General features: G+C 44.4%; 9 non-coding genes across 9 annotated transcripts; 5 read left to right on the forward strand and 4 right to left on the reverse strand.

Moving 5' to 3' along the window:
* Positions 1-4,115: 4,115 nt before the first annotated feature.
* Positions 4,116-4,187, forward strand: trnag-ucc (transfer RNA glycine (anticodon UCC)). Its single transcript has one exon. It is a non-coding gene; the product is annotated as a tRNA-Gly (tRNA).
* Positions 4,188-12,204: 8,017 nt separating this feature from the next.
* LOC138228157 (U4 spliceosomal RNA) lies at positions 12,205-12,346 on the reverse strand. The gene has a single exon (XR_011185243.1). It is a non-coding gene; the product is annotated as a U4 spliceosomal RNA (small nuclear RNA).
* Positions 12,347-12,996: 650 nt separating this feature from the next.
* Positions 12,997-13,068, forward strand: trnag-ucc (transfer RNA glycine (anticodon UCC)). Its single transcript has one exon. It is a non-coding gene; the product is annotated as a tRNA-Gly (tRNA).
* Positions 13,069-13,957: 889 nt separating this feature from the next.
* On the forward strand, positions 13,958-14,031 carry trnan-guu (transfer RNA asparagine (anticodon GUU)). The gene has a single exon. It is a non-coding gene; the product is annotated as a tRNA-Asn (tRNA).
* Positions 14,032-15,623: 1,592 nt separating this feature from the next.
* Positions 15,624-15,705, forward strand: trnas-uga (transfer RNA serine (anticodon UGA)). Its single transcript has one exon. It is a non-coding gene; the product is annotated as a tRNA-Ser (tRNA).
* A 1,552-nt stretch (positions 15,706-17,257) lies between these two features.
* On the reverse strand, positions 17,258-17,330 carry trnar-ucg (transfer RNA arginine (anticodon UCG)). The gene has a single exon. It is a non-coding gene; the product is annotated as a tRNA-Arg (tRNA).
* A 4,845-nt stretch (positions 17,331-22,175) lies between these two features.
* On the reverse strand, positions 22,176-22,248 carry trnar-ccu (transfer RNA arginine (anticodon CCU)). Its single transcript has one exon. It is a non-coding gene; the product is annotated as a tRNA-Arg (tRNA).
* A 2,382-nt stretch (positions 22,249-24,630) lies between these two features.
* Positions 24,631-24,703, reverse strand: trnar-acg (transfer RNA arginine (anticodon ACG)). The gene has a single exon. It is a non-coding gene; the product is annotated as a tRNA-Arg (tRNA).
* Positions 24,704-26,325: 1,622 nt separating this feature from the next.
* On the forward strand, positions 26,326-26,407 carry trnas-acu (transfer RNA serine (anticodon ACU)). Its single transcript has one exon. It is a non-coding gene; the product is annotated as a tRNA-Ser (tRNA).
* Positions 26,408-27,546: the final 1,139 nt, after the last annotated feature.

Raw genomic sequence — 27,546 nt, forward strand, 5'->3', positions numbered from 1 at the left:
GGCGCCCAGTCGAACCAATAGGTACTTCCAATAGGAAGTAGTGAGCAAACTTCCTTTTTCCGATGGAGATGGAAGCTACACAGCTTCCTTTGCTCCAAATGGACCTATGAGATGGGGGTGCCCACCACAGAACCTGTGACTGCGTCACCAGGGTCACCTGACGACAGCTTGGCGACAGGTCCTCGAACAGACCTTCACTGATTATGGACTTCTCAGAGCTGAGGCTAAGAATTACATCATCAACCTGCACTTCTGCCACCTGGACCCCCTCCCACCACCATGGGGTGGTATTCCTGGACCCCCTGAGGTACCAGGGTGCACAGAAAGGACTCCCATTCATTACCGGACAGGGAGATCCACTCTTCTTCAGGGATGAAAAGGGGGTGTGCTTTACCTGGCGGGTCAAGCAGCTGCTTGGAGCACTGCTCCTGTAGTTGGGAGACCGTGGGAGTGCTGGCCTGGGCAGGACTTCCCTGTAGTTTTGGAAAGCAAGAAGAGACATTTATTCTCGTCCAGAGGAACCAGGAGGAACCTCCAACTCAGCTATAGTGTTCAGTGGGCACTGTGTGATCACAGCATAACCACTGAATCCCCCTTTTTGCTGTGCAACAGGCTTAGGGTTTTTGACCTGAGCCCACAATTTTCCATGCTGGCAGTCCACCAGAGGCTCCAGCCTGTCAAGCAGGTCTTGGCCAATGAGTAGTGGCTCTGTTTTAAACCTAGAGATGTAAACAGGATGCACCACGTTCATTGGCCCGAACCTAAGTGCCACCCACACTCGGTGTGTGATCCTGGCATGATCCTGGGTATAGCTGGAAATATCTATCTTACACGGTTCTACCTTAAGTCTGATGCCTTTTCCTTTCGCTACTTGTTTGAGCTCGCTGAGTAGATCGGCTGACATCAAACTAATTTCAGCCCCAGTGTCAATCAGTGCTTCTCTATCTAAGACGTTTTCAAGAGAAACCTTGATATAAATACGCCTTGCTTTGCCTTTCTGGCTGAGATTCCCTAAGAATTGTTGGAATTCTGCCTTTTCTTTGACTTCAGGGGCGGGGTCAGCGCCCAACTCAGAGTCACAGCCTTCTTCCAGGCAGGAACCCTCCCACCCAATCAGATAGACTGAGGGAGGGGCTTGGGACGGATCCCCGCCTCCTCCAGTGAGAAGGGGCGTGGTCCCCCTAAACTCATTCACACTTCCGGCATTCGGTGCGGAAGGTTTACCCTGTCCTGATCTCTCAGGCAGGGCTTGTTCAAGCCTGGCCAGGCGGGCTGCAGTCGACTCCCTTCGTCCAGTCTTATGATAGGCTCTGCCTGAGCCCTTGCCTTCCCCGTAGCGCTCACGGCAGCTCTGACGCTTAGTGCGGTCCTGCCTGCCTATTTTGCGCCGGGGCTTAGCGAGCTCAGGAACCTCAGCTGCCTCGAGCTGAGGCGAGTCGTCAACCCTGCTGGCTTTAGTGGCGAACACGGCCGTTTTAGCAGGTTTTCGCTCTGAGGAAGCAGATACTTCAGCTCCCCAGGCTTTTTGAGCCAACCTTCTAATGTCAGACATTTTCATCGCTTTTGCATCAGTGTGCATCACAATCATTTTCCTGACTGAGGGATGCAGATTAGCAATGAATAAACCTTTGAAATTCACGTTCTCTTCGCAACCCTCTTCATTCCGCCCTGCAAAATAAGTGCGCCTAAGCCTCTGATAATAGTCGCGAGGGGCTTCAGCTTTTTCGTGCTTAATATGGTGCACAGCGGCCACGGCAGCTATGGGATCGATAAAAGCCGAAAATTCTCCGATCATTGCCTGACACAGCTCCTCAAAGCTATTACAGACCTCCGGTCCTTGTCTAGACATCCACTCGTGGACCGCTCGGCTGGTAGTTTTCCTTACTAACATAGCCTTTTCCTGTTCGGACGCTTCGGGCATAAACTGCAAAGTATATCTCAGCTCATCGATGTAGGTTTCCACATTATTCCCTGACACTGACGGGTCAAACCTTTCTACATCTTTGGCTAACTGCCTCAGGGAGTGGAGGTTAATTTTTACGGTTTCTCCGCAGGCAGGGAGACGGCTGTGATCAGGAGCAGGGGGTCTATGCCTGAACTGACTCGCCCTTGCGTTTCGCGCAGGACTCGGCGATCTCCCCCATGCCGATCCGACCACAGACCCTGGCCGGGAGAAACCTCCTCCCGGCGCGCTGGGTGAGCGCTCCGGGCTGCTAGGTGGGCTGGCATGCAAGTGGGATCTAGTCTATTTTGCTTCCAGTACGGCAGCATCTGACTCCTTTTGCCTTTCCTGGCTGAGCTCATTTAAACTCTCAATTTCTTTTTCTTTTTCTTTCAAGCTCGCTTCCAGGTCTCTCCTAGCTACCTCAGCCGCAGTTTCTCTAGCAGACAAGTCATCTAATTTACCTAAAACTTCCCTGAGTCAGTCTTCACTTTCCTCATTTTTCACTCTCTTTTCTCTGATTATATCCAACAACTCAACTCGCTCCGCCTTATATCTTTCTAGCGTTCCCTGAAGCTTTTGAAACTTTGTCAGCTCGGACAAAGACAGTTCCAGCTGTTTAGCTAGATTTAAGGTGAAACTCGATAGGACCAGAACTGCTTTCACAGACCCTCCTGTGTTAAGCTGGTTCGCTACCTTAGCTACTAAATCTACTTGCAGCTTCTCAATATCATCAAAGTTCAACTTTTCGATACCACTCCAGTAACCAGGATTGTCGTCGCTAGAAATAGTACTTATAAGCGACTCCACTTCAGACATTTTAGCAGCCATTGTCATTACGTCAGAGAAACTTTAAGAGTATTACTTTTTTTTTTCTTTTTCCAAAATACAGTATGGAATCTAGACACCCGAGCAGATGGATTTCCAATCAGCACACGTTACACTAAACGCTAGAAAACAGGGGGATTTCTTTACGCAGTTATCAGCACACCCGGTATTCGCGTATAGAAGCCGCGGTGCTGTGCTGAACTTGAACTCACAGCAACATCAGTTATTCTGTGCGACTGATTCTCATTTCATTCTAAACTCGCCCACCCAGGGATGCCATTAAATGTAATGGTTTGATGGGTTTACTGAGACAATTATTAATTGTAGCAGTAATCACGAGGTTGTTCGTTGGGGCTTTTAGAAAATCAATCGTCAGAACAACTAACAACGCACACACAGGGGTTCAATACACTAGATACATTTATTAATATAAATTGTGCACCAAACATATACTAGTCTGCCTGGATACGAGTGGCAGACCTTACTGTGAGGGTTATCAATATACAAGGTATATAATCCCGAAGAGATGCAAACACAAAGAGATACACAACAGAGAATATATGTCAATATATATCGTTCGGTTACCAAATCGCTAATCAGCGTTATTACCCACTGTTACTCTAAACTCGGAAGTAAATACATTACTCATGAATTAAATTGATAACAACTTGTGTTGAGGTACAATTGAATTCTCGAGACGCAATGTAGAACATGGGGTTTACTTATCCACTGTGTATAGATTTGGAATTTCCCGGCACGAACACCAAACCAGCTGACAGGCTCTGTTGCAGCCTCTGTTCCAGCGGTTGTCCAATGGGCGTTGTCCCGGCATCCTCTGGCTACCGGCCAACCAGTCAAGGTGCAGCTCGGAGTAGGACGGACGGAGGAATCTGACTGCGGCGCGCAGGGCAGTCGTTGCTCCGAGGGGATCTACCAGCAGTCCGGCTGGCTGGTAGAAAGTCTCTATGCACAGAGTGGGACCGCGAGTCCTCACAAGTCACTCTTGTGCCTGGGAAGAAGCTGGTTCGTTCCCGGTCCAGCACTGCTTCTGAATAAGCTATTCAGGTTGTCGACGAGGGTCCAGCTGTAGGGTCCAACTGTCCAACACAAACACAATCTGTAGCGTTTAGCGTGACATAGTCTTGCAGGCATCGTGCTGTCTCACTGCAATACTATACCGCTGGAGGAAACAGTCCATCTGGCCATGAAACTCATTTGAACGTCTAGCTACAGCAACTAACAATATCATGATTTATTCAGGATTTGTGGAATCAGCACGTCCCGGAGACAGCTTCCGAAATCGTGAGCATTCTCTGGTGGTGTCCTGCAGGGCTTTTGCGGGTGTGCGTTGGTGGTATAGTGGTGAGCATAGCTGCCTTCCAAGCAGTTGACCTGGGTTTGATTCCCGGCCAACGCAGTGGCGATTGGTTTTAAATGCTGTCATGAGCCTTGGATTGTGACTAGCAAAGCGAAGCCTTTTGAAAGAGCTAAAGCACTGCAAAACGGAATTGAAGGAGAATCTTAAAGGGGATTCTGAGCGGTGTCTGCATACACGCAGTCCGATACGGGTGCTGAAAGCTTGAGCTACTCTCAATGTCATGCTGCCTTTCCCCGGAGTAAATCTGTTACATTGAAAGAATGCTTCTGGCAGGTTCAAAAAGGGACCCTTGTTAATTGGAGAAATCAATGATTTCGAATGAATTCTGTATGCGTTAAAAGACAGCTATACACAGAAAACATGCAGGACACTGCTCATGATGTCTCAGTGCGTTTTTCCAAGCCATCTGACAAAGCCCGCCCACTGAAAACTGCAGCACATCGTGTAAAGACGTTCAACTTTGTAACTACTGCACGCACAGGAAGCAGAATAAATTCCTCTTTTCAAACTGTCAAAGATTTGCTTTGCGAACGCTGCAGGACATCGCACAATCTCTTTTGAACGGGGTGTCATGGAAATATAACTATCAAGGAAGCCACAAGAGAGAGTTCTCACCTGAGTAAGGTCTTTATTTCAATATTGCAATATTGGGAGCCCTGCTGCCACTTCGCCAAGTGCAACCAGAGACTCAATTTGTTACAAGCAGTACAGGGTTTTTATAAGACGTTGCGCTGTAAAGAAGTTCAGCACTTGGTCCCTTCTAAAACTTCCCCTTTCTCTAAGAGAAAACAGATTACATCATAGAGCGAGAGAAGAAAAACTAGATTTGTTATTCAAAGCTTATCAGTTACTTTCAGCTAATTCTAATGACCCAGACAGCATATATTATTTTGGTACATTGTCTTCTAAACTAACCTAAACAGTGTACTTTGTTGACGAACTGTTTTCTAAAATTCTGCACGTACTGTAGCATAGCAGTTATATCCTTGAAATATTATCTAAAAGCACCAATATATTTTTTTGTAAAGCTCTATACATTTTTAAGAATCAATTAACTCATTAGATTTCCACTACAATTCCCTCCTTTTTATTCTTGAAAATGATTAAAAGTTAGATTCTTCATATGGACTCCCAGGAGGCTCCCATACTTCAGATTCTTCCGTTTTTATCAGAACATACTGATGCGCAAACATATTAATTACCATATTTCAAAGCATTGGAATAATATATTTTGTACATCAACACAAAAACAGAAAGACAAGTATCACAGCTACTATAATCGGTGTTAGTAACTTAAAGAAAAACATTCCCCCTGGCCCAAACAGTGATTCTAACCAGGAGAGAAATTGGTGAGGCTGTAGAATGAGGCATTAAAGCACATACATAACAAGATGCATTAAATTTCTTTAACTTTACAGTATGATTTTATAAATTTGTACCACAAATTACTCATATCCCCCTCATTATCAGTTTCATTCAGCCAGTTTGTATACAAAGAGGCTTCGCGTTTAGATTCTTCCTCTTTCTGGGTGGTGACAGGCTTCCACATAAAAAGGAAAAAGGCTGTGCACATCAGTCCCAAGCATGTGATCCCCATCTATCCCTGTGGAGACATCACTCCTGCTCTTTGCTCAGTTCGTTTGTGACCTTTTTACAGTGGGAAGCATGAATTCAGGGCACCTGGCACGGCCCCCTCCACCTGAGTGAACACCACCTCTTTTTCCTGTCTTTCACCAGAATCCAGTCTCCTTATTCACGCATTAGTTCTTACAGCACAGGTAAATCCCTGTGGGCTGGAGCCCAGCATTTTTCTTAGGGGTTTTTTACAAGATTGGTCAACAGCTGGGTAATAACTCTTAGAAAAATCTACACATTGTTCCACTGCCTCAGCTGTGCCGTTTTGCAGAACAATTCTAGCTGAAGTTGTAAAATTTCTCTTTGGTCCATTCCTGCAAAACATCTTATTATAAACAAACAAACCATAATAATAATGTGCATCTATGGGAATCACTCCCAAGGGTAACCCCACTTAAAACTATATTGTTCTACCCATCAGGTTCTACCACTAGATAGGAGAACCTTTCTCTACATTTTTTTTACCTTCATGATCCCTTCAGGGCGTACAATTAGCACAGAAGCAGCAGCTTTAGTCCACATGTTTTTCAAGCAGAATATTAACAGTATGATCATAACGAATAATACCAGACACACAAATATGTATTGAACCAGAGACCCTCTCCAGGTTCCTAGCACAGACTGTAGCCATGCACCAATGCCCCAATTATCTGGATTATAATTATGATATATATTTTTCTTCATCATAGATGTGCTTTGCTAAGTCATTCATTTGCTAATAATTGTCTAGAATACAAGTACTGTTTAGTCTTTGCTCATCTAAACAGCAGTCTATCACCCTAATAGAGAATGGCCTAAAACTGTGATTATAGCGAGGAGCATACAGTTATTTCCATTTTAATATATCTGAGTTACACTCAGACTAAAAGCAGGGCTATTTACCCATGCCAGTAAACCTAAATAATCACCTCTATCAAAGGGGATTACTCCCATGAGCATCTTTTATAGCAATACAATCCCAACATGAGCTCTGATTATTATTTGTGGCTGACTGATAAAGTATTGATTCCATATCCCCATTTATCAAAGTAAAACTCCTAACACTTAACAGGTACACTGTCACCCCCCCTCAGGAAGCTCAACAAACACAGAAACAGTGACAATATAATAATTAATGTTCACTCAGTCTCTGGTGCAGTGGTTCGGTGTCGGCGCAATGCGTAGATCCAGCGATCTCGTCCTGTCACTCAGATGGCAGAGTCGGTAGTCAGTTGCACTTGATATGGTCCTTCCCAGCAGGGTTGCAACATCTGGCAGGGTATATCTTCCTCACCACACCCACTCGCCAGGTATCAGGTCGTGTCTTCCCTCTACTGGAGGTCACCAAGCGTCCAGCACCTATTCACCAGCCCCATGCACCACTTCAATTAACAACCTACAATACTACAATAGAGAATTAGCAAATTCAACAATCCATTAGCCAAATTCATCCCTCCAGGAAGTTTTGTTGATTGGCTTGTGATGATATCAAACAGGCTCTATTACACAGTTCTGTTTGATCCAGCCCGCATTCCATGGCGTTCCTTCAGTCTGATGTCTAGTCGATCTTTTAGAGTTCTGTTCCTTCATTCCACTGTTCCAGCAGACTTAGGGTGATCTCAGTCCATCTCACCCCGAATAATCCAGCCACAGCCTGTCCCTTGATCATAATACAAGCGGTAGGTCAGTGCCCACCGAGGGCTTATCTCCATCATCAAGTGTTTGGTAGACACAGAGGCAGTGACAGCAACCCACAGGGAAAACAGATTATAAGAGCCAAGGTTTCCCTTTACAAATGTAAATTGTAAACATTTGCTACTGCATGAAAGGTTTCTCAGGAGCAGGCCTTTTGATCTGTAGCACCTGCACCTGAACTGTAGTTGAGTTCCTTTGATAAGCATCACATTGAGATACCACATAAGTGGCTACTGCTTCAAACACGGTCCCCACCCAGGTTTGGGTAACCAGCACACCATTTGACTCACACCCAGGTGTCCGACAGAGTGCATTTGTCGAGCTACAAAGGGCATTAGGCTGTGAGGGCCTGCAGAGTGTCCAGTGTGCTGGCAGCACCACACTCTTTTCTAACCATGTCCTTTTCTCTGCTTTAGAGGCCTCAGCCTGAATATCCTGCAGCTGTCCCCTTTTACCCAACAGAGGTCTCACAGGGGTCTCAGACTCCTGTTCTACAAGTACTGCTCACCTGACAGCTACATCTGCAAAGTTGTTCCCTCGAGTTACTGGAAACATTTCTTTATTATGTGATTTACACTTTACCACAGCTACTTCAGTCAGCAGCTGCAAAGCTTCTAACAGTTCAGAGACAAACCCAGCATTCTTAACTGGAGTCCCTGCCATGTTGGGGAAATCCCTATTCCTTCACTGCCATCCAAAATTGTGTCATACACCAAATGTATATATACAGTCTATATAAATTGCTACAATTTTCCATTTAGCATATTTACAAGTTTCAATTAAATCTTTTCATTCGGTCTGCTAGTTCTACACCAGATTATTCACAGTTTATACAGCCAGGCAGGTAGCCTGCACAACACATAAACACGGCCCCTTGGCCACCACATCCTGAATAATAATAACCCAACAGACGATGCCTATCTCCATGCCTCCTGCACCAGCACAACAGCTCACGATCCATTTCTTTCACTTACACACAAATTACATACAGATGATCCGTCTGAGGGAATCCTGTCCAGGGCCAGTGCCTGCAAGAAAGCTTGTTTCAAAACATCAAAAACGGTTTCTGCTGCAGGGGTCAAGGCAATTTTGTCTTTAGACTGCACTACCCCCCTTAAACCAATACGTCACTAGACAAGCTCGTTCTGAGAAGGCATTCACCCTGGCTTTATCATGTAGTTGGTTTTATACTCCTTTTTCTTCCTCTCAAGATCCAATACTTGGAGTAGCCCGGCCTTATGGATTCCCTCATTAGGTAAAACAATCACAATATCACATAACTCTTTCGAGGTAGTTCACATAAATGCTATTTCATACAGAAATTCCTTATAAATGCTGCAGGGCATCCTAGCCCAATAGGTCTGGGGTGTCCCCCACCCACATCAGTAGTTGAAACTGTACATCTTTACCCAAGCAGACTGTGACAGCTTATATTTGCTTTAAACACAACCCTTACACCCCTTCTCCTGTAGCCTCCTGTTACCTGTTAGAAAACGTTATATCACATCTTTATGCTGTTTTAGTCTAAAAACAGGACAGCTGTGCTCCTGTGCCCCACAGTTACTGCACACTGTAAGATTATTTCACTTTTATTTAAATCCTGAGATAAATTTAGGAAGGCTACACACCAGCTTATTAGTAGTTTTGTCTTTGAGGTTTTATATCTCGGTATAACATTAAAGTCGCACAATAATTTCGACAAACTGGCGGCTCCCTTTTCTCCTCCTTGGGAGTCTTTTTACCACCCATTTGCAGCGCTCGCACTTCTGCATGCATGCTTCGCGAGTTATTAAATCACATCTGTCTCTGTTTGTAATATCAGGAAAGCATAGTTGCACATTCTTGGCAACATCAGGTTTTAACCCACTCAAGTAAATTTGTTTTATTACTGTGGAAGTATCTTCATTCACTTCCTTTTCATCGGCTAACCCCGAGTATACTATCCATAAAGCTATAAACCTTTCTGTAAAATCTGAAAACATCCTCACTTCCTTCTGCTGACATGCTGTTACTTTTCTCTAATCAGTTTTCGGTGGGTAATGCTCTTTCAAAAATCTCCACACTAATTCCCACCCTTCTCCCAGATTCTCTCTTAAGGCGTTCTATTTCTTCTTTTGCTTTTTCTTTTTCTACATATACAACTTTGTTTCGTTCAGCCATTGCTTTTAGCTTTTCCATCAGGGATTTTTGCGTCTCATCTATGATATTCTGTTGAATTCTCAAATATTCCTCTAAATATTTTTATCCAAAGGTTCATACACTTTTCTACGTTCCTGTTCAGCCTAAATTCCGTCTGACGGTCAATATTTCTTTTAAGTTTCACTTTGGATTAATCAAACTTTTTTTTTTTCCCCTTCACACCAAACCATTTTCACGTCTCCCACGCGCCCCGCGGAATCCCCCAGTCGAGACAAACTGACGAACTATCACAATTCGGGAACACGGACCAGGTTCGAAATCCTGGCTTTAAACACACAGTTGAATCGAGTTACCATTTTCGGCTCTTCTGCGAGTACAATTCTAGTTACTACCTTCAGCCGTACTGCAGTCGTGTACCAGGATGCAACACCTGGATTTTTTCGCACGGGCAGGGCGAGATGCTATTCCTTCAGCAATCCCTCCTTTTCTACCCCACCTTCACAAAACAGGCATCTAAATCACATACACCATTAACTCATTTTTCTGTTGTACTCGCTTCAGCTTCAGGAAAACCCTGAACCCACCACAGCAACATGGAGAGGACAAGGGACTTTTTAGAAAAGAGGAGTCCTTACCTCTTTTTAGAAGCGGCCGCCTAACTTTTCCTCTCCATGTCCGTGTGGTTTAATTTAGATGGATACTTCTTCATCATTTGGGTCACGTATCCGCCAATCTGCCTCCTCCTTTTTAGAGGAGGTTGTAAACCTTTAGGAACAATATGATCTAGCAACAAGGTTATGTCACTGTAATTAGGCTTAAGACAATCAAGAACAAGGCGCTTGCCTTTCTTCTAAATTCTTTACGATCATCAGGCAATTAAGGAAAAGACTTAACTAATGCAAATAATTCACTAGGAGACCAATGTCAATGTACTGTACATATGCTGGAGTTCCTTCTGGACCTGGAAAAGTGCACATTGGTATTTCACAAACAAGTGGCTCCGGACCGCTTTCTAATTTCGGTGGAGACTTTTTCTTTTTAGTACGCATGGCCATGACTTTAGCTGCAGCTTGCTGTTCTTTAGTTTCAAGACTAGTCTTTTTTTAAGCTTCCCATTATTTCTGTGATTCCTCTTTCCATTAAATAAGTTTTCCAATTCATTTTCTTTCATTTCTTCTCCTTCTCTTCTAAGTTTCCCCTTCTTCAGGAAACTTCTTTTTCCTAATTCAACTTTCCTCTGTCCATTCTGATTCACTTACAAAGATCCTTCATAGTTATGGGCCCCTAATTATCATATATAAATTATGTGCAAGTTCCCTTACACCTATTACCCTAGCTTTACAGTTCATGAACATAATTTTTTTCCCTAACCCAGGCTATAATTGTTTCTCCGAATTTGTCGTACATGTACTTTTGCTGGACTGCTCGGTCCCATTTTCGTCTTTGAATTTTAATTTCCCATTTTTACCGATCGGTGCCTTACTTAGAACCTTATCACATTAACTACTCCGCAGAGCAAAAACCACACGTCTGTGTTAAGATAAGTTCTTTATCTGAGTCCCAGACTCATCAAACCCGCGTGAGAACACCCCTGTGGCTCGCTTCTCAAACTATTAATTTTTAAGGATCACTTACTGACGTCAGACAGCTGCCAATTCTCCAGACGCGTCTCTGGAAGGATAAACAGTTTATCCTCCGAGGTTCGTCCAATTTGCTAAAATTGTCCGGGTCCGGATGGAGTTTCAGCAGCCGTTCGCGTTCAGGTTTGTGATCCCGGACAAGCCCCCAAAATGTCATGGAAATATAACTATCAAGGAAGCCACAAGAGAGAGTTCTCACCTGAGTAAGGTCTTTATTTCAATATTGCAATATTGGGAGCCCTGCTGCCACTTCGCCAAGTGCAACCAGAGACTCAATTTGTTACAAGCAGTACAGGGTTTTTATAAGACGTTGCGCTGTAAAGAAGTTCAGCACTTGGTCCCTTCTAAAACTTCCCCTTTCTCTAAGAGAAAACAGATTACATCATAGAGCGAGAGAAGAAAAACTAGATTTGTTATTCAAAGCTTATCAGTTACTTTCAGCTAATTTTAATGACCCAGACAGCATATATTATTTTGGTACATTGTCTTCTAAACTAACCTAAACAGTGTACTTTGTTGACGAACTGTTTTCTAAAATTCTGCACGTACTGTAGCATAGCAGTTATATCCTTGAAATATTATCTAAAAGCACCAATATATTTTTTTGTAAAGCTCTATACATTTTTAAGAATCAATTAACTCATTAGATTTCCACTACAGGGGACAAACCATTTCTTATGGGGCGCAGTAAGTACAGACGTTTAAAAAGCTCCACTCATGCCGACGATGCAGCATGAAGAAGCGCAACCTAACTTTTGACAGACAAAAGCCGGGCGCCGCTACGAGCAATATGAAATCAAACTGACAGCACACGGCGTTTCGCGCTGACTCAAAAGTGATCTCGACAGACGCTGTTCTCTGCATAACGCTGAAAGAGCTAAAGAGCGTTTCTGTTGAGACGTAACAAGCTCGTTTCTTTCTACCATGATGTCACCATGACCAAATCTGTCTTTAAACACCTTGCTCAGTCTCTGACGAGACTGTCAAAAATTGCTTTCGCCGATTGTATTGCAAACCGGCGGAAGCGGGGTATTGGGAAAAGTTTTCAACTAGCAATAATCGCGCCTCGGCTAAACCTCACAGGCTACGATACTGCCACTGCGCAAAGCTGACGGTTGCCAGGCAACCGCGGGGATCCTATGGAAATCGTTATCGATCGTCTCATGGCATGTCGTTGCGGTAACGCTTCATATTTGTCGTCTTCTTCTTCTAGCTTGAGGTTTTGAAGAATTTCATGACAGACAAGGGCTCCGTTGGGAACAAAGGGCGTTGTGAGAAAACCGTTGCTTATTTTCAGCAGCAGAAATACAAGCCTTTAAATACAAGATGACAGAACAATGACGAAGGGCGTGCCGGGAGGAACTCATGCACTACAGAGGAAAGGGGGCGGGCACGTACAGTTCACATTCAAGCCACAAGTACTCTTCTCGGATGTTACACAAACAAATCCTAACGTCTTGAAAGCATTGCAGCATGTTTGTGTCCCACTTCCCGTGGCTGCGGGACGACTGACACGAACGGACAAACACAATCTGTGGCGTTTAGCGTGACATAGTCTTGCAGGCATCGTGCTGTCTCACTGCAATACTATACCGCTGGAGGAAACAGTCCATCTGGCCATGAAACTCATTTAAACGTCTAGCTACAGCAACTAACTATATCATGATTTATTCAGGATGTGTGGAATCAGCACGTCCCGGAGACAGCTTCCGAAATCGTGAGCATTCTCTGGTGGTGTCCTGCAGGGCTCCTGTGGGCGTGCGTTGGTGGTATAGTGGTGAGCATAGCTGCCTTCCAAGCAGTTGACCCGGGTTCGATTCCCGGCCAACGCAGTGGCGTGTGGTTTTAAATGCTGTCATGAGCCTTGGATTGTGACTAGCAAAGCGAAGCCTTTTGAAAGAGCTAAAGCACTGCAAAACGGAATTGAAGGAGAATCTTACAGGGGATTCTGAGCGGTGTCTGCATACACGCAGTCCGATACGGGTGCTGAAAGCTTGAGCTACTCTCAATGTCATGCTGCCTTTCCCCGGAGTAAATCTGTTACATTGAAAGAATGCTTCTGGCAGGTTCAAAAAGGGACCCTTGTTAATTGGAGAAATCAATGATTTCGAATGAATTCTGTATGCGTTAAAAGACAGCTATACACAGAAAACATGCAGGTCACTGCTCATGATGTTTCCCGAGCCGAAACACAGTGCGTTTTTCCAAGCCATCTGACAAAGATTGCCCACTGAAAACTGCAGCAGTTGGACATGAAAAGTGCACGATAAATGCCATTTCTCATCATTTCTCTTGGCGTCAGTTCTGCTATTAAATGGGACGGAGGCAACGGGCTCAGAGAGCAGGTTAATTGCACACCGAACGCAGATGTGTCCAAGTGTCTGTAAAAGCGCGGTGCTCCGCTGGCGCTGTTCCCTAGTGGCTTAAAGTGCCTGCCTAGTAAGCAGGCGATCCTGGGTCTGAATACCAGCGGTGCCTATCTCCGTGTCTTGTTGTGCCGAATGTATCATTTCAGACAAACATGTACAGCTTTGTTCAGTTTAATGCAAGAATTCATTTCCTTTCTGGAATAACTTGTTTTTGAAGAAATCCATACAGCTTGTGAAAGATGAAATCCATTTCTTGGTTGTCAGTGGAAAAAGATTGCCGGCTGCAAGAAGCGCAAGTGATTGTTTTCTTTGACCATAAACCTGCAAATGTAGGGAGCACAAGCGGCCGTCAGTCTCTGTGGCGCAATCGGTTAGAGTGTTCGGCTGTTAACCGAAAGGTTGGTGGTTCAAGCCCACCCAGGGACGCATGTCTCCGTTTTTCCAATGTAAACATCATCACCGCTAAAGAAGATTGCGCAGAAGGCTCCACAGTCGAAACGTTGTGCTTCTTTTCTTCTCTTTTCAGGATGGAGTAAACCTTTGCTTGATCCTTTGCAGCCTACGCATGCTGACACAGCTACCTTTCTCTTAACGCGCCTCAATCATTATTCACCAAAACCATCAGCAGAATGTGTCGCCTTTGTGGTGATGTCACTCCTCTGCTTCACAAATGTCCTTAGTGACGGACCATTTCTTTCTGCCATTTTTCCGGAGCGGTTATTGATTGCTCCATCATTTCCCTCATACTTTCCATCCCTAGATTGAAAAAAAAAAACAGAAACAGGCTGACAGGACGACAATCAAATTGCAAAAACTCATCAAAGCACTCGATAGAGTATTTGAATCCACAAGTAGCTACGAGCAACTTTGTCCTGGCTTGCATGAAAGTCGGAAAATGTCAAAAAGAAAAAGATGGTGGCTTTTTCATATCTGTTCTTTTATTTTTAGTTCGTTGGCTCTTCTGTCCATTGTCCTCCTGCCTGGCTTTTGACCTGTGACTGTCTGAACGCACACATTAGACTTTCAGGCGGGGGATTCGTCCTGAGCCTCTGTGAAAGACCCACCCACCCCCATAAATAACTGCTCTAGAAACACATGAATGCAAAACTAAACCACAGCTTAAAGAGGAGCTCCAACTCAGTGCCATACTAATGTAAACGAAGTAATACTAAGACATGTTCTTATGGATTTGTCTTACCTTGAGATATGTAATTGGATTTCAGGATTAACTTCCTCATTCAATGTAGTGGTGATTCTTTGCCTGGTCAGTACCTGGGTGGGAGACCTCCAGCGAACAATTAAGCTTGCTGCTGGAAGTGGTGTTAAGAGACTCTTAGGATCTTCCAGAGGTGTCTGTCCAATAGCACTAGTTGCCTTTGAGCTGGCTCAAACATTGCTCAAGAGTCTACCTTTCACAGATGCGCAAAGATGAATGATGGGGGTGCACGCTTCAAGGAGCCTTCCAACTGTAGGGACCGATTAGAGACGATCCGTAGCATGTGTTCGTTTCCATATACGCCCCGTGTCTCAACGGTAGGACAGAGTCAAATACTGCCTCGACACGTAACAGCGTTATATTAAACCGCAGGACTTGAGGGCTGTTTTGTTTGAATGTTCAAGGCATTGGTAAGAGCGTAGGTCAAGGGCCATTGGTGCATCTCCTGTAACTGGAGTAAAAATGCTATTCAAAGTGCAGTGACTAAAATCGTCATCCACATGTCTCCATTGTTGATTGCTTTCTGTCTAAGAACGTTCTGTTTTCATGTCCGAACGGGGAGACTTTATCATTCCAACTTGAAGCCACCCTTAAGTCCTCTGAGGTGTGTGTGTGTGTGTGTGTGTGTGTGTGTGTGTGTGTGTGTGTGTGTGTGTGTGTGTGTGTGTGTGTGTGCTTGCACGTATGGCGTAAAAGGTTTCTTAAACGGAGAGCGAACTTGAAAAAAGTTGCCTCCGCTGCCGCCGCCGCCTCGCACTCCCTGTTCGATTGTAGCAAGAAGACAGCGGCCGCGGCGCTCGCTGTAGTCGTGGCCGAGTGGTTAAGGTGACGGACTTGAAATCCGTTGGGGTCTCCCCGCGCAGGTTCTAATCCTGCCGACTACGGCGTCCTTTGCATTTGGTTGCGTGCGTGCGTGTAAAAGGACCAGCGCCGTTTCGTTTTCGCTGGGACCTTTAACACTCTAAATCGCCTGGACCCGCAGCCTGTGAAATCGATTCTTCAGCACCCACGATGGACGCTTTGCCGCTGGACACAGATAACGATGCTTTTCTGCAACGAGCTTTCCAGCTGAATTTTCTCGGCAGCTCCGTACTGAACCTGTTCTCCATTGCAACATAGTGGAGGCTCGTCACGTCTATAGCAAGGCTGTGTAGGACCGCATACGCCACAGTGACTTGTACACAGACCACATGAAAGGCAAGCAAAATACACTTTTAAAATTCCAAAGACTCAGAAGGTCAGAGAAACAGCGATGACCTGAACAGATCTGTTACAGAAGTCTAGGTTGACCTTTTTAGAGCTGTAATTGCATTTTTGTTTAATAGAAGATCAAATCTACTCGCATGTACCAGCACCTTACAGTTTATTGATGTTAATTCTGTTTAAGTAATAAGATTGCTAACGATGTTGGACTTTAGCCGGTGTTTTTTAGAACAAATTGCTTACACTTCTGTAAGGAATACGCAGTACGTGCCTTTGTCAGTCATTGCTCACCATACCTGTAACTTTCTTATCTAACTCACTTCCTCAAATGGTGAAGGTCCACAAACATAAATGAAAAAAAAACCCTTGTTGTAGATGAGGTGCACAAAAAAGCAGCCCCTGATAGTGTATAACACATTTATACTATTGCAGAGACACATGTAACATATATATACTGTATATATATGAAACAAAAATAGAAACAGAAACAGGAATCGCTTACTCACCTGGAGAATCTCTGTAGGAATATCTAGCATTTATCAATGGAAATAAAAGCTGCTTTAATACAGTGCATGTTCAAACTCAAACCCTCAGCTGCTGTTCTTGTTTGTTTTGGGACAAATTGCAACTGAGCATCGCATGAGCTGTTACGTACCCTTATCTGTTAGGGAATTTCAAGGGAGGAGTTAGGTCAGAATGGGTAGGCTGCAAAACAACAAGTAAAGATTTATTCCAAGATGAAACTTTGTGGCGGTTTTCTTATCTTTTCAGCATGGACTAAACTTTTACGTGTTCCTTATATGCTATATATGTATATATTAGCACCAATGTCGTTCTTAAAAACTAACATGAAATTGTCAGGGACATTCAGCTATATACAAAGACGAGACAGACAAAGTAATAATTCTGTATTAACGTGGCCTACATATTGACACAATGATCGAACTAAGTGTCGTGTTCTGATTCAGATCCCCTGCAGTTCATGCCAATTAGAACAATAGCAATGCTGAGTCCTCCCCACCCTACTGAGCACAAATTCAGCTGCTCTCCAGTTCTGTTCTGCATGTTTTTTCATTGCAATTGAGCTCGGAGCTGGAGATGATCTCCATACAGTTCTGTGTTCACCAGCCCGCACTTGCGTGCTAATTTACGGGTTGTGGCAAATGCTTTTCTATAGTTCATATACATGACGGCAACCTGTTACCGAGGAACCTGAGAGGTTTAAAAGCCTCACGAGCCAGGCAGGACTCGAACCTACAATCTTCTGATCCGAAGTCAGACGCGTTATGCATTACGCCACTGGCCCATAGAACATGCGCTTGCACTCCACCACAGAGAGCTCTACACTGCTACTAGTAGTACACTTCCCCATCTAAATTTTCACAGCAAGAAACTTGTGTTTCCTACTATTTTTATCAGGTTTAAAATATCATCTCCTTAAAACAGAAAAAGTGTTGATGTGTCGTGCTGAAATTCCGATTGATTTTGAATTCAAAGAAAAAAGGTTTTCTTCCAAAACACCATGAAATTGTCACATCTTGCAGACAATAGGTGTATTCCATGTTGAAAAGAGAAGAAAGAAAACCATGGAGCCTTTTACAGGTGTGAGGCTTCTTCAGGTGTGAGAAGACCTCACAGTCGAAACGCTGTTTCCGTTCTTCTCTTTTCAGCATGCAATAAACCTAGTACTTGTTCCTTTGCAGCCGAGGCATGCTGACATAGCTACCCAGCTGAACATCTTGCAGACTCTACAGTACTTCTCTCCTGTAGAAGTAAAGCAGGGCTTGCTGGGTGAGCTTTTGCTCCGGTAAATTAGGTCACGTGTCATGTTAAATCACTTCTTCTAAACACAACATTTGCTGGTGCTAGCTTTCCCCATGAAAAGAGACATTTCCCTTACAGTACATGACATATCGTTTTTATTCTATCAATAAGTATAGAAATTAAACAAAAGAAAAAATGGTGTCGCCAAAGAATGCACAGCTCTGTCGCCTTGGGGAGGTGTCAAGGGCATTGAGCTCCTTGGACATGAAAAGTGCCCGATAAATGCCATTTCTCATCATTTCTCTTGGCGTCAGTTCTGCTATTAAATGGGACGGAGGCAACGGGCTCAGAGAGCAGGTTAAGTGCACACCGAACGCAGATGTGTCCAAGTGTCTGTAAAAGCGCGGTGCTCCGCTGGCGCTGTTCCCTAGTGGCTTAAAGTGCCCGCCTAGTAAGCAGGCGATCCTGGGTCTGAATACCAGCGGTGCCTCTCTCCGTGTCTTGTTGTGCCGCATGTCTCATTTCAGACAAACATGTACAGCTTGGTTCAGTTTAATGCAAGAATTCATTTCCTTTCTGGAATAACTTGTTTTTGAAGAAATCCATACAGCTTGTGAAAGATGAAATCCATTTCTTGGTTGTCAGTGGAAAAAGATTGCCGGCTGCAAGAAGCGCAAGTGATTGTTTTCTTTGACCATAAACCTGCAAATGTAGGGCGCACAAAAGACTGTCAGACTCTCTGGTGCTGAAAAGTTGGTGGTTCAAGCCCCTCCAGTATGCGTGTCTCAGTTTTTCCAATGTAAACATCATCACCATCGCTAAAGAAGATGGCACAGAAGACTCCACAGCCGAAACGTTGTGCTTCTTTTCTTCTCTTTTCAGCATGGAGTAAACCTTTGCTTTATCCTTTGCAGCCTAAGCATGCTGACGCAGCTACCTTTCTCTTAACACGCCTCAATCATTATTCACCAAAACAATCAGCAGAATAAGTCGCCTTTGTGGTGATGTCACTCCTCTGCTTCACAAATGTCCTTAGTGACGGGCCATTTCTTTCTGCCATTTTTCCGGAGCTGTTATTGATTGCTCCATCATTTCCCTCTTACTTTCCATCACTAGATTGAAAAAAAAAAACAGAAACAGGTTGACAGGACGACAATCAAATTGCAAAAACTCATCAAAGCACTCGATAGAGTATTTGAATCCACAAGTAGCTATGAGCAACTTTGTCCTGGCTTGCATGAAAGTCGGAAAATGTCAAAAAGAAAAAGATGGTGGCTTTTTCATATTCGTTCTTTTATTTTTAGTTCGTTGCTTCTTCTGTCCATTGTCCTCCTGCCTGGCTCTTGACCTGTGACTGTTTGAACACACAGAGTAGACTTTCATGCAGGGGATTTGTCCTGAGCCTCTGTGAAGGACCCACCCACCCCCATAAATAACTGCTCTAGAAACACATGAATGCAAAACTAAACCACAGCTTAAAGAGGAGCTTGTCATGACCGCCAGGCAGTTAAGACCAACTCTTAAGCAATCTAAACAGCACCAGCAGCGGGTGATTATTAACAAACGCCGCCGCACGAGTTAACCCACCTGCACACACTCCACCGTGCGGTACGCAGTGCTATTTTTACCATCTTTACCTGCTTCCCGCTGGTATTGAGTCTACTCCTTGAGAGCTCTACCTGGCGTTTCTGCCTTTTCGACTTTGGACCTCGCCTCTCACCTCGGACTGTTTGCCACCAGTGTTCTCCCTGGATTACGACTTACCTTACGCCTCTTGACCACGAAACAAAGCAAAGCAGAGCAAAACAAAATGAACAAACGAAAACCCTCACGTCCCGCACTTGCATATAACGCCGTTACGTGCCCAAGCGGTATTGTACGCCATCCTAGCACTGCACCCCGGGGCGTACGGTATATGGGAACGAGCACACGCCACGAATCGTCTCGAATCACTCCCTACAGCTGTAAGGCACCTTGAAGCATGCACCCCCAACATTCTTCTTTGCACATCTGTGAAAGGTAAACTCTTGAGCAAACTCTGAACCAGCTCTAAGGAAACTAATCCGATTAGACGTTACTTTGAATCATCTTTTAAGGGACCCTTGTTAATTGGAGAAATCAATGATTTCGAATGAATTCTGTATGCGTTAAAAGACAGCTATACACAGAAAACATGCAGGACACTTCTCATGATGTTTCCCGAGCCGAAACACAGTGCGTTTTTCCAAGCCATCTGACAAAGCCCGCCCACTGAAAACTGCAGCAAATCGTGTAAAGACGTTCAACTTTGTAACTACTGCACGCACAGGAAGCAGAATAAATTCCTCTTTTCAAACTGTCAAAGGTTTGCTTTGCGAACACTGCAGGACATCGCACAATCTCTTTTGAACGGGGACAAACGATTTCTTATGGGGCACAGTAAGTACAGACGTTTAAAAAGCTCCACTCATGCCGACGATGCAGCATGAAGAAGCGCAACCTAACGTTTGCATTCCTAGCAAATTCCTTTTATTTTTTGATAAATAAAGACAGTCTTGTTTAACAAACAACACACACAACATTTTACATTGTCAATTCAATTCAAATCAATGTATTTCTATATAGCGCCTTTCACAACAAGGTTGTCCCAAGGCACTTAACAATGCAAGTTGCTTAGAGCCTTGTGTCTAATATGCCGCCTAGGTTACGTGCTGTCTCTTTGAGGCAAATGTTTAAATCCTCTGAGTTAAGTGCTGAAGTTATAGTAGTCCTATCAGTATTGTTGCCTCCGATCAACAGATCCTCATTTTTCTCAGAGTTGAGTAACAAAAAGTTTTCACACATCCAAGTATTTCCTTCCTTAATGCATTTAACTAAACTGATAATAGAAGAGTTGTCGTTTGGTGTAAACAAAATGTTTATTTGAGTGTCATCAGCATATGAATGAAAGTTCATATTATTTTTTCATATTATCCTACCTAGCAGCAGCATGTAGAGAGAGAGAGCAATATTGGTCCCAGCACTGATCTTCTGGTACCCCAAATTGAACTGGTGACATTGATGAAGCAGTACAATTATTAGATATTTGAACATAATGAAAACGATGAGTAAAATGTGAAGTAAACCACTGAAGGACGGTTCCAGATAAGCCAACCTCAAACTCAAGCCTGTGTAACAAAACAGAGAGGTCAACCGTGTCAAAGGCAGCTCTAAGATCTAGAAGCACAAGCACTGTTGCATTCCCCGCATCAGTAGCTAAGAGAATATCATTTACGACTCTTGTTAATGCAGTTTCAGAAACCAGACTGAAATTTCTCAAGTATATTATTTGAATCCAGATACGATTGACGTTGGGCAACAACTATTCTCCCAAGACTTTTAGATTGAAATGGGACCTTTGAGACAGGCCTGTAGTTGTTAAGAACTTGTGGATCCAAATTTGACTTCTTAAGGAGCGGTCTAACAACCGCTACCTTAAATTGATCAGGTACAACGCCTGACGCAAGCGATGCATTCATCATACTAATTATAGGTCCTGCCAGTCCTTCGAGGGAATCTTTGACTAGCTGAGTGGGGATGGGATCTAGCGAACAGGTGGTTGACTTTGTCTTATGTCTGTGTTTATGAGTCCACCATAAGAAGAAATCTGAACAGGAGTGGTGATCATGCGAGGTCACCATGGAGGAAACCACTGCTCTCCCCCCAAAAAAAACCACCACTGCCCCTCTCAAGTTTGCTAAAGACCACATGGATGTTCCACAGCAACTCCTGGAACAATGTTCTGTGGACAGATGTGACAAAAGTTGAAAGTTAATGGAGTACATCAACAACAGAGTGGCTGAAACAGAAGAAATTCCGTATTTTGGGATGGCCAAGTAAGAGTCCTGACCCCAATCCCATTGAAGTACTGTGGCGTGATCTGAAGCAGGCCGTTCAGTGCAAGACATCCCAAAAATATACATGACTGAAACAGTTTTTCATAGAGGAATAGGCCAAAATACCTCCTAACCGCTGCTCAGGTCTGACCAGCCGCTACAGAAAGTAGGGGTTGAGGTTTTTGTCATAAAGGAGGTTCCACTAGCTCCTTAATATAAGGGTTCACATACTTTTTCCATCAATGACCTTGATTGTTTAAACCATTTGGTCAATAAAGAAACAGCAATGTCAAATGTTGGGCGTGTGTTGTTTGTTAAATCAGACTCTCTTTATTAATTATTATGACTTAGATAAAGATAAGATCACATGTTAGGAGCCATTCATGCAGAAATCCACATCATTCCGAAGGGCTGTTTACAAAAGTTTTTCTCCCAACTGTATGTGAGAGAAAAGCAGAGACGCTCACTGAGTAAGGTGGTGTTGCAGCTTTGCAAATCACAAGGACATTTGTACGCTCAAAATGGGACAGGAGCACCCCAGATGGGACTCGAACCCACAATCCCTGGCTTAGGAGGCCAGTGCCTTATCCATTAGGCCACTGGGGCACACTAGGGAAAGTTAGGCAGCAGAAGGTTTACTGTGACCTGAGAAGGACCGGCATCCAATCACGATGGTACACACACACACACACGCTCTCACTCATCTGAGCTACACGGCTACCAAGATGATCTCAGGTGCGCCGAGCTGGTACGGAACATATTGAACTGATCGACGGCGAATTGTCTCTCAGACAGGCTTTTCACCTCTTAGCTCCCTGACTGACAGTAATCAGCTAGGTAGTGAAACAGTCAGCTGCTTCTAAGCCTTAAACAGCTGCATCGCGGCGCTTCCACAGAGAGATGATTTGAAAGCCAAACATCGCCCATTGGGAACACCTTACTATCACTAGTTTAAGAGACTCTTAAGGTCTTGCAGAGGTGCCTGTCTAATAGCATGCGCTTTGCAAGCTATAGGTGTTTAGGCTGAGACAGAATGCCTGTTAACAAAATGTTTTTCTAAAGGGGCCTCGCACTCTTTTCCAAGCAATGGTCACCATCCCCACCGAGTGTCACAATGTAGTCATGTCCTAGGACATCACCTGTTAGTCTCCATTTGTCTGCCACCAACACTTTAGGTTACGGGGTCACAACCGCACCCCGGAGACCAGAGGAGCCGTTGGCGTTCTGGCGGCGCAGATTGGGCTGAAGGTGGGGCGCTTGAATCTCGCTGTTGGAGGCCGTCTGAAACTGACCCAAGCCTTTCCCTTGAATTAAATGTAAATAAGAAATGAACCCCAGATGCACATGGAATCAATCACGTGTTTCCTTTGAGCCGTTTCAGAGACTGCTCCAGAGTTTACCTTGCACAGATGCGCAAAGATTAATGATGGGGGTGCACGCTTCCAGGCGTTTTACAACTGTAGGGACTGATTAGAGACAATTCGTAGCTTGTGCTCATTTCCCTCTATTCCCCGTGTTGCAGTGGTAGGATGACGTAAATTCCTGCTTCGACACGTAACGGGATTATAATCAAGTGCAGGAGCTGAGGGCTTTAGTTTTGTTTCGTTTTCCATGGCGTTCGTAAGCGCGCAAATCAAAGGCAATTCCTGCGTCTAACACGAATGTAAATGCTTTGGAAAGTGCAGTGTGGTGCAGCTTGTAAAATCCTTGTCCACATTTTTGGTTTGTTGATGTTTTTTCTGTCTGCCAAAGTTGCATTTTGACATCCGGACTGGGGGACTTTATCATTTGAACGTGAAGCCAGCCTTAAACCCTCTGAGGCGTGTCTGTCTGCCGGCACGAATCTTGTGAAAGGTATTTTTTTTAACGGAGAGCAACTTTAAAAAGGTTTCCGCAGCCAAATCGCAGTCCGTGTTTGATTATAGGAGGAATGCGGAGGCGGTGAGCTCGCATTTGTCGTGCTCGAGTGGTTAAGGCGATGGGCTCGAAATGCGTTGGGGCTTCCCCGCGCAGGTTCGAAACCTGCCGACTCCGGCGTCTGCCGCACGTCACCTTGTGCCTGCGCGGCAGAGGCGAAGTGCCGCTTCTCCTTTCCTGGTACTATAAAAACGCTAAATCGCTTGGCCCCGCTGCCATGGAAAGCAATTCTTCAGATAACCACACATTTTGCGTTCGCACCTCTGGTGCTCTACTTATGCCTTTGAAAACCTAATGAATAAAGCTGTAAGAACCGACACGATGTGTAGGTGCTCTTAAAGCACGCAGTAAAGAACTGTTAACAGCAAGGGTTTCAGTGGGTTAACTGAGGAGAAGGCGTGATCGCTAATTGTTGACTTTTTATTTGGTGTTAGAAACACTCTTACTGTGCATGACGTGCAACAAATGTAGCCACAGAAATTGCATCACGCTTTCATGTATGCTATTGCAGACACCAACGTTGCCTAGATAGAAAACCGAAATAGCCGTGGGTTTGCTTGCTGGTCTGAAGGATCTCTCTTCGAATCTCTATCATTTGTCAATGGAAGTAAAAGGCGCTGCAATCTGATACGTTCAGAATCAAACCCGCAGCTGTTGTTCGACTTTATTTCTTGACTAATTACAACTGAGTGTCGCATGAGCAGTTACATAAACTTGTCTGGTATATTTGAACACAAATGCCGTTCTTCAATTAAAACTAACAGTACATTGTCAGGGACATTCAGTTCTATACAAACAAGAGACAGACAAGAGAATATTTCTACCGTTCATGTGGACTACGTGTTGACTTACTGATCGGAATAATTGAAAGGTTCGGGCTCATAGCCGATGCAGTGCGTGCTAATTAGAACAGCAACGCTGAGCTCTCAGCACCGTACTGAGCCCAGGTGTTTTTCTAAAGCTGTCAGGTGCAGTTCATTTACATGAAGGAAATCTCTTACTGGGTACGATTACAATGCAGTAAGTAGCACAGACTACTTAGGGAGTAGCCCGATGCATTTAAAAACGACCCGAGCCAGGCAGGAGTCGAACCTGCAATCTCTTGATCCGTAGTCAAACGCGTTATCCATTGCGCCACTGGCCCTGCTGTGACACTGCAGGACTGTAACCCAGTGAGATCAGCACTGCAACTAGTAAAATATTACCCCCGGTCCATTCTTTTCCAAAAGTGAGAAACACCTGTTTTCTACATTTTGTCTGTTTTAAAACCATATCTCTTTAAACCAAACCAAGAGTTTGTCTTTTGCACTGATATTCTGATTCATTTCGATTTCAAAGAAAAAAAAAACATTATCTTCCAAAGCATCATAAAATTGTCCATTCTTCCAGACTCTACTTCTCTCTTGTAGTAGTACAGCAGACCTTTCCAGGTGAGCAGATCACAGAGTCCGAAATATGCTTCCTCCATCAAGCAAAGTACCTGAACATGACTCTGTCTTCATAAAAGCGCCCCTGTAATAATGAAATTAAATCCGAAATCAAGAGGGAAGTTGCCTACTGAAGTTCAATAAGTCATCAATTTTAACCTAGCAACACATTAAAGGCTGCATCTATACAAGTACGATTCTAGAAATGCTCACCAGATTACGTTTTAAGAAGGAACTGCGCCTCAGGTTCCGCCGAGATCTTAACTTGGATGGCAGGATTCAGAGTCCGGAGTGTGGACTGATGGCGCACGGAGGGTCCACATACTGTGGATCCCTCAGTTTTCTTCCGCGTGTTTAAACCGCCAGCGTGTGACTCCCCTGTCCCCGTGACCTCATTGCTCTGCTCTCGCCTCTGTGCAGCTGAGCCCGACTCATGGTAAAGTGGAAAACAATATGCCCTCAATGTGGGATTTACTCTGGATCGAGGATAGATGTCACCTTTTTATTGTTGAACAGGATGTATGTGATGTGGCGACTAGGTTCAATTTTGTATCCTTTTAAAAGATTAAGGACTGGGGTGAGCGTGATTTACCACCCTTTCAGCTAAGAACCCGACATGAGCACCGTTTAAGCTGCATAGACTCGGTCGTTTAACTCTTCTCCATTAGCAGGGTTAAGGTTAAAGAAAAAAAACATTGCTGACTTCTTTTTTTTTGCCAGCCGCTAGCGCTGATTAGCAATGTTTGTATTTCATGTTTTGCAAGTTGCATCCATGTTAAGAAAAACAAGTCGCGTTAAAGACAGGAAATGAATACTTGCATTTAATTAAGTCTAGCCGTAGGCGGTTGTCTGTAAGGACCAGTTCTGTTCAAGAAGACAGAACAAAGAAGGCACCACTGGGATTCGGACTCAGGATCTCCTGTTTAAGAGACAAGCGCTTTAACCAACTAAGCCACGGCGCCGCAGGATAGTTGTCCTTTTGCAGCCACTTGGACACACCACTCAGACACATCTGCATTCGGTGTGTGCTCCGCCTGCTCGCTGAGCAAGTTGCCACCTTTATACAATAGCAACATCGACACCAAGAGAAAGGATGACAAATGGCTTTTGTCTGGAACTTTTCATGTCCAAGGAGCTCAATGTGCTTTCTGTGTACAACAGGGCCACTGAACTCCACACTGGCCACTGAACCACAGCAGTGGCTTGCTTGCTTGACATCTCCCAAGGAAAATGTTGAAATCGCATGTGGAACAGGAAAATGACCCTCGAGTACGAGGGAAAAAAAAGAAAAAGATCATCTGGAGCGCGCCAACCCATGTCTGGACAGTCCAGTTTCGTCGACGAGGTGGCCGAGTGGTTAAGGCGATGGACTACTAATTCATTATGCTCTGCATGCATGGGTTCGAATCCCATCCTCGTCGCTCTCTATGTCTGACACGTGTGCCTGTTCGACGTTGGCCCTCCTTTTGTTTGCTCCAGTACTAGAGCCTTACATTTTCTAGCGGTGGCTGAACATGGTATAGTAGGCTAACGTTGGTATCGAGCAGTGGCAGTAACAGTATTTACGTGCCGCTGCTGCCAAGTGGCTCTGGGTTGAGACCGCGTTTTCACTTACTTGCAGCACAAACGGAGAAAGCGATTTTTGACAGTCTCTCGAGAGACTGCGCTAGGTGTTTAGGGATAGACTTTGTCAGTTCCCAATGGGATGATGGCCTCTCAAATAGTTTGTGATTCCTCTAGACGTTTATACAGTAGAAGCCTGCTTCGTGGCTTAAATCCAAGCTAAGGAAACGAGTTTGAGGTCTGATGCAGAACTGCGAATTCAATGAAGGGGAACACTACAGTACATTGCACTGTATGTGTGAGGAAAGCTGCCCCCTTCTGTTCCTTGTCGACCGAACAGAGGACTGTAAAGGATACCGCCAAGAAACTTTAGGATGCTGGTTGGAATCCAGCTCCAAAGAAGCCCCTTTGGGTGTTATGTAATCAAAAAGTAAGAACAGAGAATCTCCCTTTGATCAAAAGCGCAACAGAACTGTTTTCCGTGGAGCAGGTTTCAGACCCGTAGACCTGTTTTATTTGTAGGGCAGGGCGCATTCCCAAACGCGAATCTCCTGTTTTAGAAATGCTTTGGGCGGCGTGAAGTGAAAATAAGAAGTGGGCTCCAGATGCACATGGAAGCAATCAAGTGTTTCATCCGAGCTGTTTCAAAGACTGCTCAACAGCTTTCCTTTTACAGAGGCCCAACGATTAATGATGGGGGTGCACCCTTCAATGTGCCTTACGACTCTAGGGAGTGATTGAGACGATTCGTAGCGTGTGTTCATTTCCCTCTATTCCCCATGTTGTAGTGGTAAGATGACGTAAATTCCTGCTTCGACACGTAACGGCATTATAATCAAGTGCAGGAGCTGAGGGCTTTTGTTTTGTTTCGTTTTCTATGGCGTTCGTAAGCACGCAAAACAAAGACAATTCCTGCATCTAACACGAATGTAAATGTTTTTGAAAGTGTAGTGTGGTGCAGCTTGTAAAATCCTTGTCCACATTTGTGGTTTGTTGA

The sequence above is a fragment of the Lepisosteus oculatus genome, unplaced genomic scaffold (assembly GCF_040954835.1).
Source record: "Lepisosteus oculatus isolate fLepOcu1 unplaced genomic scaffold, fLepOcu1.hap2 HAP2_SCAFFOLD_40, whole genome shotgun sequence".
Taxonomy (NCBI): domain Eukaryota; kingdom Metazoa; phylum Chordata; class Actinopteri; order Semionotiformes; family Lepisosteidae; genus Lepisosteus; species Lepisosteus oculatus.